Raw genomic sequence first — 10,287 nt, 5'->3', positions numbered from 1 at the left:
GTATTAATCTTCTGCATGTTGTAGCAGTGGTGTGCTAGATGTGTACTGTTGGTCTTACTCTGTTTGTGATCAGTAATTCATAAGTTCTCAAGCAGAGAGGTGGGGTATACAATATATCTAGCAGTAAGTTAAGGGTAGAACTGTATTAGTAAGTACTAAGCTGATAAATATAATACTAAGGTTATAAGAGACAAAGCTTCACTGTGAGCATATATTGTTGTCTGTGATATTATTATGTGGGTATGTGTAACCTTACATTGTAAATACTTATACTGTTTATAACATCTCAGCTGAAGTCATACTGGTGATGTTTTAGAATATAAGTTTTAAAACTGTAGGACTAATGTTGACCAAATCTTCTTTAAACTTATTAATTTTTGTTACTTAACTTTTTATCTTATTAACTTCAGTTTTAGTGCAGCCTGTATAAGCTGCACTATTATTGTATTTTATAAATTAGTAAATTTATGTGGGGTGTTCATTGCAATGAATGGTGGATGCTCCAACCTTCACCTGCTGATAGTGACCCTGCCTCTGACCAGTCAGGCTATATTATCGGTAATGAAGGTAGGGATGACATGATCATCCATTTATAAGCAAGATTGTTTGTTCTAGGTTATGCTATGCATTCCTAGTTATGGAATTACTGCTAATTTCAGGCCTTTGTCCAGGTACCTTGTGTGTACTTAAAGCTCTTTCCATTATTACTATACTCCAATTGTATTACTGTATTATTCAACAGTGTATATGCTCTTCTGTGAAGTAGTAGAATTTAAGGAAAGGGTTTTCTGAATTGGTAAGAATAAATTCCATGTTAAAAATGTAAGTAAAATGTAAAGGATGCGTGGGTCTCATAGAGCCTAAGAAGAATAGGTCAGGGTATTAAGAGTGAGTGAGTGTGTATGTGTGTATGTGTATGTCCATTGGCATACTGAAGAGTGATATACTTTCAATATTTCTCTGCCTTCAAACTCTATCTCAGACTCAAGCCTTTATAGAAAGTTTTGAATGTACATATAATGAAGAAGTAAAATTAAATATAACAATAGTGTTCAGATGATTAATGTAAGGTCTTTATGGATGTAGATCTTTACATCTCATCCTACATGATAATTTATCTTGTTAAAAAGGTGACCTGTAACTTCCTTTGTATTGATTATTTCAGTAATACAGGTTCTGACCTGATACCCTGACTAGATGCAGTTTTGGTTATGATGTTTTATTAGGATTACAGATGATGTCTTGTAGTACAGTTACTGTGAAAAGTGATATGGGAAAGACAAAACAAGGTGGATTTAGGAAGGAAAGAGATGTATGTATGTATCAAGTGTTCACATAAGAGCATATGAGTGAGCAATACTGTGATAAGAGTAAGGAGCTGTTTGTTGCATTTATGGATTTAGAATAAGCTTCTAATATAGTGGATACGGAAGTAATATGGCAAGTATTGTAAATGTATGGAATGTGTGATGTTCTACTAAAAACTGTAGTGTTTTTATGAGGAATGAGGAGAGTTTGGCTTAGGTTAAGTTATGTAGAAGATGAGGGTATTTTTTATTAAAAGGTGATCTTAGGGATGTCATATGTCACTGTGGTGAGTTAACGTTTATAGATGGGGTTATAAATAAAGTGAATGTTAGTATTGGGGATAACTGCAATATAAAGGGAAAGGGGACAAAAGAGATTGTAAAAATTATAGAGGAATAAGTTTACTGAATATACCAGGAAAAGTGTACGGTAGGGTTATAATTGAAAGAATTAGAGGTAAGACAGAATGTAGGATTGCGGATGAGCAAGGAGGTTCCAGAGTGGGTAGGGGATGTGTAGATCAAGTGTTTACATTGAAGCATATATGTGAACAGTATTTAGATAAAGGTAGGGAAGTTTTTATTGCATTTATGGATTTAGGAAGAGAGTGCAAAAATTATAGGGGGATAAGTCTGTTGAGTATACCTGGTAAAGTGTATGGTAGAGTTATTATTGAAAGAATTAAGAGTAAGACGGAGAATAGGATAGCAGATGAACAAGGAGGCTTTAGGAAAGGTAGGGGGTGTGTGGACCAGGTGTTTACAGTGAAACATATAAGTGAACAGTACTTAGATAAGGCTAAAGAGGTCTTTGTGGCATTTATGGATTTGGAAAAGGCATATGACAGGGTGGATAGGGGGGCAATGTGGCAGATGTTGCAGGTGTATGGTGTAGGAGGTAGGTTACTGAAAGCAGTGTAGAGTTTTTACGAGGATAGTGAGGCTCAAGTTAGAGTATGTAGGAAAGAGGGAAATTATTTCCCAGTAAAAGTAGGCCTTAGACAAGGATGTGTGATGTCACCATGGTTGTTTAATATATTTATAGATGGGGTTGTAAGAGAAGTAAATGTGAGGGTCTTGACAAGAGGCGTGGAGTTAAAAGATAAAGAATCACACACAAAGTGGGAGTTGTCACAGTTGCTCTTTGCTGATGACACTGTGCTCTTGGGAGATTCTGAAGAGAAGTTGCAGAGATTGGTGGATGAATTTGGTAGGGTGTGCAAAAGAAGAAAATTAAAAGTGAATACAGGAAAGAGTAAGGTTATGAGGATAACAAAAAGATTAGGTGATGAAAGATTGTATATCAGATTGGAGGGAGAGAGTATGGAGAGGGTGAATGTATTCAGATATTTGGGAGTGGACGTGTCAGCGGATGGGTCTATGAAAGATGAGGTGAATCATAGAATTGATGAGGGGAAAAGGGTGAGTGGTGCACTTAGGAGTCTGTGGAGACAAAGAACTTTGTCCTTGGAGGCAAAGAGGGGAATGTATGAGAGTATAGTTTTACCAACGCTCTTACATGGGTGTGAAGCATGGGTGATGAATGTTGCAGCGAGGAGAAGGCTGGAGGCAGTGAAGATGTCATGTCTGAGGGCAATGTGTGGTGTGAATATAATGCAGAGAGTTCATAGTTTGGAAGTTAGGAGGAGGTGCGAGATTACCAAAACTGTTGTCCAGAGGGCTGAGGAAGGGTTGTTGAGGTGGTTCGGACATGTAGAGAGAATGGAGCGAAACAGAGTGACTTCAAGAGTGTATCAGTCTGTAGTGGAAGGAAGGCGGGGTAGGGGTCGGCCTAGGAAAGGTTGGAGGGAGGGGGTAAAGGAGGTTTTGTGTGCGAGGGGCTTGGACTTCCAGCAGGCAAGCGTGAGCGTGTTTCATAGGAGTGAATGGAGACAAATGTTTTTTTTTTAATACTTGACGTGCTGTTGGAGTGTGAGCAAAGTAACATTTATGAAGGGGTTCAGGGAAACCGGCAGGCCGGACTTGAGTCCTGGAGATGGGAAGTACAGTGCCTGCACTCTGAAGGAGGGGTGTTAATGTTGCAATTTAAAAACTGTAGTGTAAAGCACCCTTCTGGCAAGACAGTGATGGAGTGAATGATGGTGAAAGTTTTTCTTTTTTGGGCCACCCTGCCTTGGTGGGAATCGGCCAGTGTGCTAATAATAAAAATAAAAATATTATGGATTTGGAAAAGGCATATGATAGAGTGGATAGGGGAGCAATATGGCAGATGTTGCAAGTATATGGAATAGGTGGTAAGTTACTAAATGCTGTAAAGAGTTTTTATGAAGATAGTGAGGCTCAGGTTAGGGTGTGTAGAAGAGAGAGAGACTACTTCCCGGTAAAAGTAGGTCTTAGACAGGGATGTGTAATGTCACCATGGTTGTTTAACATATTTATAGATGGGGTTGTAAAAGAAGTAAATGCTAGGGTGTTCGGGAGAGGGGTGGGATTAAATTATGGGGAATCAAATACAAAATGGGAATTGACACAGTTAGTTGCTTTTTGCTGATGATACTGTGCTTATGGGAGATTCTAAAGGAAAAAATGCAAAGGTTAGTGCATGAGTTTGGGAGTGTGTGTAAAGGTAGAAAGTTGAAAGTGAATATAGAAAAGAGTAAGGTGATGAGGGTATCAAATGATTTAGATAAAGAAAAAATGGATATCAAATTGGGGAGGAGGAGTATGGAAGAAGTGAATGTTTTCAGATACTTGGGAGTTGATGTGTCGGCGGATGGATTTATGAAGGATGAGGTTAATCATAGAATTGATGAGGGAAAAAAGGTGAGCGGTGCATTGAGGTATATGTGGAGACAAAAAACATTATCTATGGAGGCAAAGAAGGGAATGTATGAAAGTATAGTAGTACCAACACTCTTATAGGGGTGTGAAGCTTGGGTTGTGAATGCAACAGCGAGGAGACGGTTGGAGACAGTGGAGATGTCCTGTCTAAGGGAAATGTGTGGTGTAAATATTATGCAGAAAATTCGGAGTGTGGAAATTAGGAGAAGGTGTGGAGTTAATAAAAGTATTAGTCAGAGGGCTGAAGAGGGGTTGTTTAGGTGGTTTGGTCATTTAGAGAGAATGGATCAAAGTAGAATGACATGGAAAGTGTTTAAATCTGTAGGGGAAGGAAGGCAGAGTAGGGGTCGTCCTCGAAAAGGTTGGAAGGAAGGGGTAAGGGAGGTTTTGTGGGTGAGGGGCTTGGACTTCCAGCAGCCGTGCATGAGCGTGTTCGATAGGAGTGAATGGAGATGAATGATATTTGGGACCTGACGCTCTGTTGGAGTGTAAGCAGGGTAATATTTAGTGAAGGGATTCAGGGAAACCGGTTATTTTCATATATCCGGACTTGAGTCCTGGAAATGGGAAGTACAATGCCTGCACTCTAAAGGAGGGGTTTGGGATATTAGCAGTTTGGAGGGATATGTTGTGTATCTTTATATGTATATGCTTCTAAACTGTTGTGTTCTGAGCACCTCTGCAAAAACAGTGATTATGTGTGAGTGAGGTGAAAATGTTGAATGATGATGAAAGTACTTTCTTTTTGGGGATTTTCTTTCTTTTTTGGGTCACCCTGCCTCGGTGGGAGACGGCCGACTTGTTAAAAAAAATAAAATAAAATAAAGCTAGAGTTGCCACAGTAGATTTTTGCTGATAAAGTGCTTTTAGTGGATTCAGAAGAGAAGTTGCAGAGGTTAGCAGAATTTAGAAGGGTGTATAAAGGAGAAACATGAAAGCAAATACAGGAAATACCAATTATAGTTGATAGTAAAGAGTGTAAATAATGTCAGTTTGGGCATGATCCTGGAGGGAAGGAGAATGAAGGAAGTGAATGTATTTGGTTATTTCAGCATGAAGATGTGGGCAGATGTGTCCATGAAAGATGAAGTGAATCATAGAATATATGATCGGTTTAGAAAAACTGGTTAGCCGGACTTGAGTATAGCTGATAAGTATAGTGCTTGTACTTTGAAGGATGGGTGGGGATGTTGCAGTTCAGTGAATTGTGTGAAGACTTATGTCCTTTCACTTCTAGCAAGACAGGTAGGTAATAATTGATGGGAAAGTATGTTCCTAATTTGGGATTTGGTCATCCTACCTATGTAGAAAATTGCTGATGTGCTAAGAAATTGGTTTAGAGAAATTTAGTGCAGTGGCACTGTTATATGATACGCTGATAAAATGAGAACGAGGGATATAGTATTGTAAAGGTTGACTGTTGATTGCCAAGTACACTGCGATATCAACACTAAAATAATATAAGAAAAAGTATTTAAAGTTGTGCACAAGCACCAATTTTTTACATTAAACTTTAGACAGTGGTTTAATTCACAAGCAATTATCAATTGTTAAATGCATCTGTATATATCACTGTACTTTATATCCGTGTATTTATTTATAATTAACAGCAACTGTTTAAGCTGTCACTGGCAAAAGTATGTATTGTATACATGTTAGTTATTATAAAAAAATAGTTGAAAAGTTGGTGCCCTACTGACATGAATTAAGTGTTACTCACAAATATATTAATGTTTTCAGTCAAGACAGTATAGTTGTTGTATATTGGCTTCACTCTTCATTTAATTGCAAACAGTAAGAAAAATATAATATGTTAAAACCTAGACAAGAGTAATGGAAATCTTGCATTTTGCATTTATATAAAACACTAAGATCTTGTTCGTATGGCAGTATTTGCTGAAGCAGTAACACTTAATCATTGTCTGATGTAGATGTCCAATAAGTTACCCATTGCATAGACAAACCCTGTACAGAGAGCTTATACAAATTTGCAGAAATAAGTACTGCATTAAAGTGAGAGTCAATAGCTAAGTGCCTCAGATGTTGTGTAATTGACGTAGATAGACAGAAAGCCATGTACTGTATGGTTTTTGCCATAGAGGATGAACTGTATATTCTCAATAAAATGCAAATGTTGTATTGTCTTATTTACTAAGATCTAGATCCTTCTTGATTGGTCTTGCCCGAGTGCTGCCTCAAGGAATTTGGAATTCCTCAAAGTGGATGATTTTTTTTATTGCTCATGCTAGCATGAACAGTCAGGCAATGGTTGCTTCACTCCTATGTAGAGTTGACTATTTCCAGTTGGGCCAGCTCATGGCTTGAGGTTTTCTGTATCCACATAATGATCAAGCTGACTATCTTTTCCCAGTTAGCTCTCTTCCTGTTGAGTAAAAGGACACAAGTGCAACTAAAGTGACATTTTATTGTGACAATGTTTTGCTCTCCAAGAGCTTTATCAAGCTCCTGGAGAGTGAAACTTTACCAGAGTAAAATGTCACATTAGTTGCACTTGTGTCTTGTTACTCAAAATATTGTCGGTGTGTAAAGGTAGAAAGTTGAAAGTGTATATAGATAAGAGTAAATTGATGAGGGTATAAAATGATTTAGATAAAGAAAAATTGGATAGTACAGTGGAGGGAGGGAGGGAGTATGGAAGAAGTGAATGTTTTCAGATATTTAGGAGTTGACTTGTCAGTAGATGGGTTTAAGAAGGATGAGGTAAACCATAGAACTGATGAAGGAAAAAAGGTGAGTGGTGCATTAATGTATCTGTAGAGACAAAGAATGTTATCCATGGAGGCAAAGATAGGAATGTATAAGAGTATAGTGGTACCAACACTTATATAGGTCTAAAGCATGGGTTGTAAATGATACTGCAGTGAGGAGGCAGCTGGAGGCAGTGGAGATGTTGTCTAAAGGGCAATGTGTGGTGTAAATGTTGTGCAGAGAATTTGTAGTGTGGAAATTAGGAGGAGGTGTGGAGTTACTAAAAGTATTAGGCAGTGGGCTGAAGAGGGGCTGTTGAGGTGGTTTCGTCATTTAAAAAGAATGGAACAAAGTAGAATGACTTGGAGAGCATATAAATATATTGGGGAAGGAAGGCAGGGTAGGGGTTCTCCCCGAAAAGGTTGGAGGGATGGGGTAAAAGAGGTTTTCTGGGTGAGGGGCTTGGACTTCCAGCAAGTAAGCATGAGTGTGTTAGATAGGAGTGAATGGAGCCGAATAGCTTTTGGGACCTGGTGAGCTGTTGGAGTGTGAGCAGGGTAATATTTTGTGAAAGGATTCAGGGAAACCAGTTAGCTGAACTTGAGTTCTGGAATTGGGAAATAGAATGCCGGCACTTTAAAGGAAGGATTTAGGATATTGGCAATTTGGAGGGACGTCTAAACTGTCATATCTGACGCCTCTGCAAAGACAGTGATTATGTATGAGTGATGGTGAAAGTGTTGAATGATGATGAAAGTTTTTTTTGGGGGGTTTTCTTTCTTTTTGGATTACCCTGCCTCGGTGAGAGGCAGCCAACGTGTTAAGAAAAAAAATTGTCGGTAATTCTACCAACTTCAATAAAGCTCTTCCTGTACCCTGGTTCTCTAGACTTACATTCCATGGTGAATTATCCTTAGTCTTCATTCTGCTTTAGTCTTTTCTAAACTTGACCATTGCAGCAAGTTACTGTATTTTTTCAGCTGCCTTTTCTAAACTTGATGACATTCAACATTATGGTTTGTGTTTTTTTTTTTTTCTCAATTTTTTTGTTCCTTAATTACAGGCTTTCCAAGATCCAGTATCCTGTTAACTTTCATGGCCTTTATTATAAAGCCTATAGAATTATTGATGATATCAGTAAAATTATTAATGTATTTGCATCTCCAGGTACAAACTGATAATTTTTTTTTGAGTCCCTGATTATTCTGGTGATCAGGGTAATGAACTCTCCAGACTTCCCTGCATATTTTGTAGTTAAGGACCTTCTAGTCTCCTGCAGGAAGGGTGCTCTCTGACTATTTTCCAGTACTGTCTTGGCATTTGTAAGGCTGCTGGCAGCATCATTGATCTGAGTTAGTGACTTAAGACAATTTTTAATTATATCAGAATTAGGCTTCGTGCTATTCTCCTTTCATCACTGTTGGTTGAGGGGAACAGTGCAGTTATGGTTGTTGTCTGTATTAAGGGACAATGTAGCACTGTATGACTCATGGAATTAGCATTTTTTGCAAATTCAATAAAAATAATAGACACACATTCATGTTGTGGAGAGCTGCCCAGTGATTGTGTGTGAATTCTAGCATTTTTGGTAGGTTATCCCAATTAACAGTCATATTAATTTTAGTGTCAACCTCTCTCTTTTAATGGCCTGACATGTCTGCTGTTGTCCCACCTCTTTATAAGACTCACTTTGTCTTACGTGAAACTGATTCACTGCATGAACTGTAACTTGATTCTTTCACCACAGTGCTTACTCTCCATGCTTATCTTCTAACATGAGTGCCTCTGTCATGCAGCATTGAACAACCTACATGGGCTTCAGTGCTTTCTGTGAATATATTATGTAAAGTATATTAACTATTATTAGGAGGAAGGATCTTAACATTTCCTTCAAGGTGAAGGGCTATGCTCATGGCTTGGTTGGTAGCATCCTCAGCTCTTGCAGACAGACCAGAGATTAATACTGGGCATATTTCCTTACACCCGTTGCTCCTGTTCATGTAGCAATAAATAGGTACATACCTGTATGTTAGCCAACTGCTCTAGGCTGCATTCTGGGATAGAAGTTTAAAGGATCACCGCGGAAATAACATGGACAGTTCTCAATGATGCATGGGCTTATTGGTTATCCTGGGTAACTAACTTCAGGGATAAAAATCCAAACAAAATTTTATCTAGATAATTGGTGCAACCTCCCTTTTCTTGGATTGAATCTGATTGTCTCCTGTTCCCCCAGCCTCTGTACAACCTGTACAAGATTAGTATTCCCCCATGAATGTAATACATGAATCAAGTCTGATTATTTCCCATTCCCAGGCAGCACTGTATGACCCTCGTGGGTTTAGTGCCCCTTTGTTATGATTGTAATAATAATCCTATTCCCCAGATGCTGTATGATCTCTGAGTTTAGTGCTTCCCCATTAAATGCTGTACCTCCCATCCTGCACCCTGAATAAAGGATAAGGGTGGGAAGTATGGTGCCTGCATTATGAAGGAAGGATGGGGTGGGAAGTATAGTGCCTACACTGGAGGGATGGGATGGGAAGTACAGTGCCTACACTGAAGGATGGGTGGAGGTGAGAAGTAGTGCCTGCACTCTGACAGACGGGGTGGGTGGGACATACAGCGCCTGCACTCTGAATGACGGGGTGGGTGGGACGTACAGTGCCTGCACTCTGACGGACGGGGTGGGTGGGACGTACAGTGCCTGCACTCTGACGGCAGTGGTGAAGTACAGTGCCTACTCTATGAAAGGACGGGTGGAGGTGAGAAGTAGTGCCTACACTCTGACGGACGGGGTGGGTTGGACGTACAGTGCCTACACTCTGACGGACGGGGTGGGTGGGACGTACAGTGCCTGCACTCTGACGGCGGTGGTGAAGTACAGTGCCTACACTATGAAGGATGGGTGGAGGTGAGAAGTAGTGCCTACACTGACGGATGGGGTGAGTGGGACGTACAGTGCCTGCACTGACGGCGGTGGTGAAGTACAGTGCCTACACTATGAAGGATGGGTGGAGGTGAGAAGTAGTGCCTACACTCTGACGGACGGGGTGGGTGGGACGTACAGTGCCTGCACTCTGACGGACGGGGTGGGTGGGACGTACAGTGCCTGCACTCTGACGGCGGTGGTGAAGTACAGTGCCTACTCTATGAAAGGATGGGTGGAGGTGAGAAGTAGTGTCTACACTCTGACGGACGGGGTGGGTGGGACGTACAGTGCCTACACTCTGACGGACGGGGTGGGTGGGACGTACAGTGCCTGCACTCTGACGGCGGTGGTGAAGTACAGTGCCTACTCTATGAAAGGATGGGTGGAGGTGAGAAGTAGTGCCTACACTCTAACGGACGGGGTGGGTGGGACGTACAGTGCCTGCACTCTGACGGCGGTGGTGAAGTACAGTGCCTACTCTGTGAAAGGATGGGTGGAGGTGAGAAGTAGTGTCTACACTCTGACGGACGGGGTGGG

The sequence above is a fragment of the Cherax quadricarinatus genome, chromosome 37, assembly GCF_038502225.1.
Source record: "Cherax quadricarinatus isolate ZL_2023a chromosome 37, ASM3850222v1, whole genome shotgun sequence".
NCBI lineage: Eukaryota > Metazoa > Arthropoda > Malacostraca > Decapoda > Parastacidae > Cherax > Cherax quadricarinatus.
The sequence above is the reverse complement of the archived record's forward strand: the minus strand, read 5'-3'. Positions refer to the sequence as shown.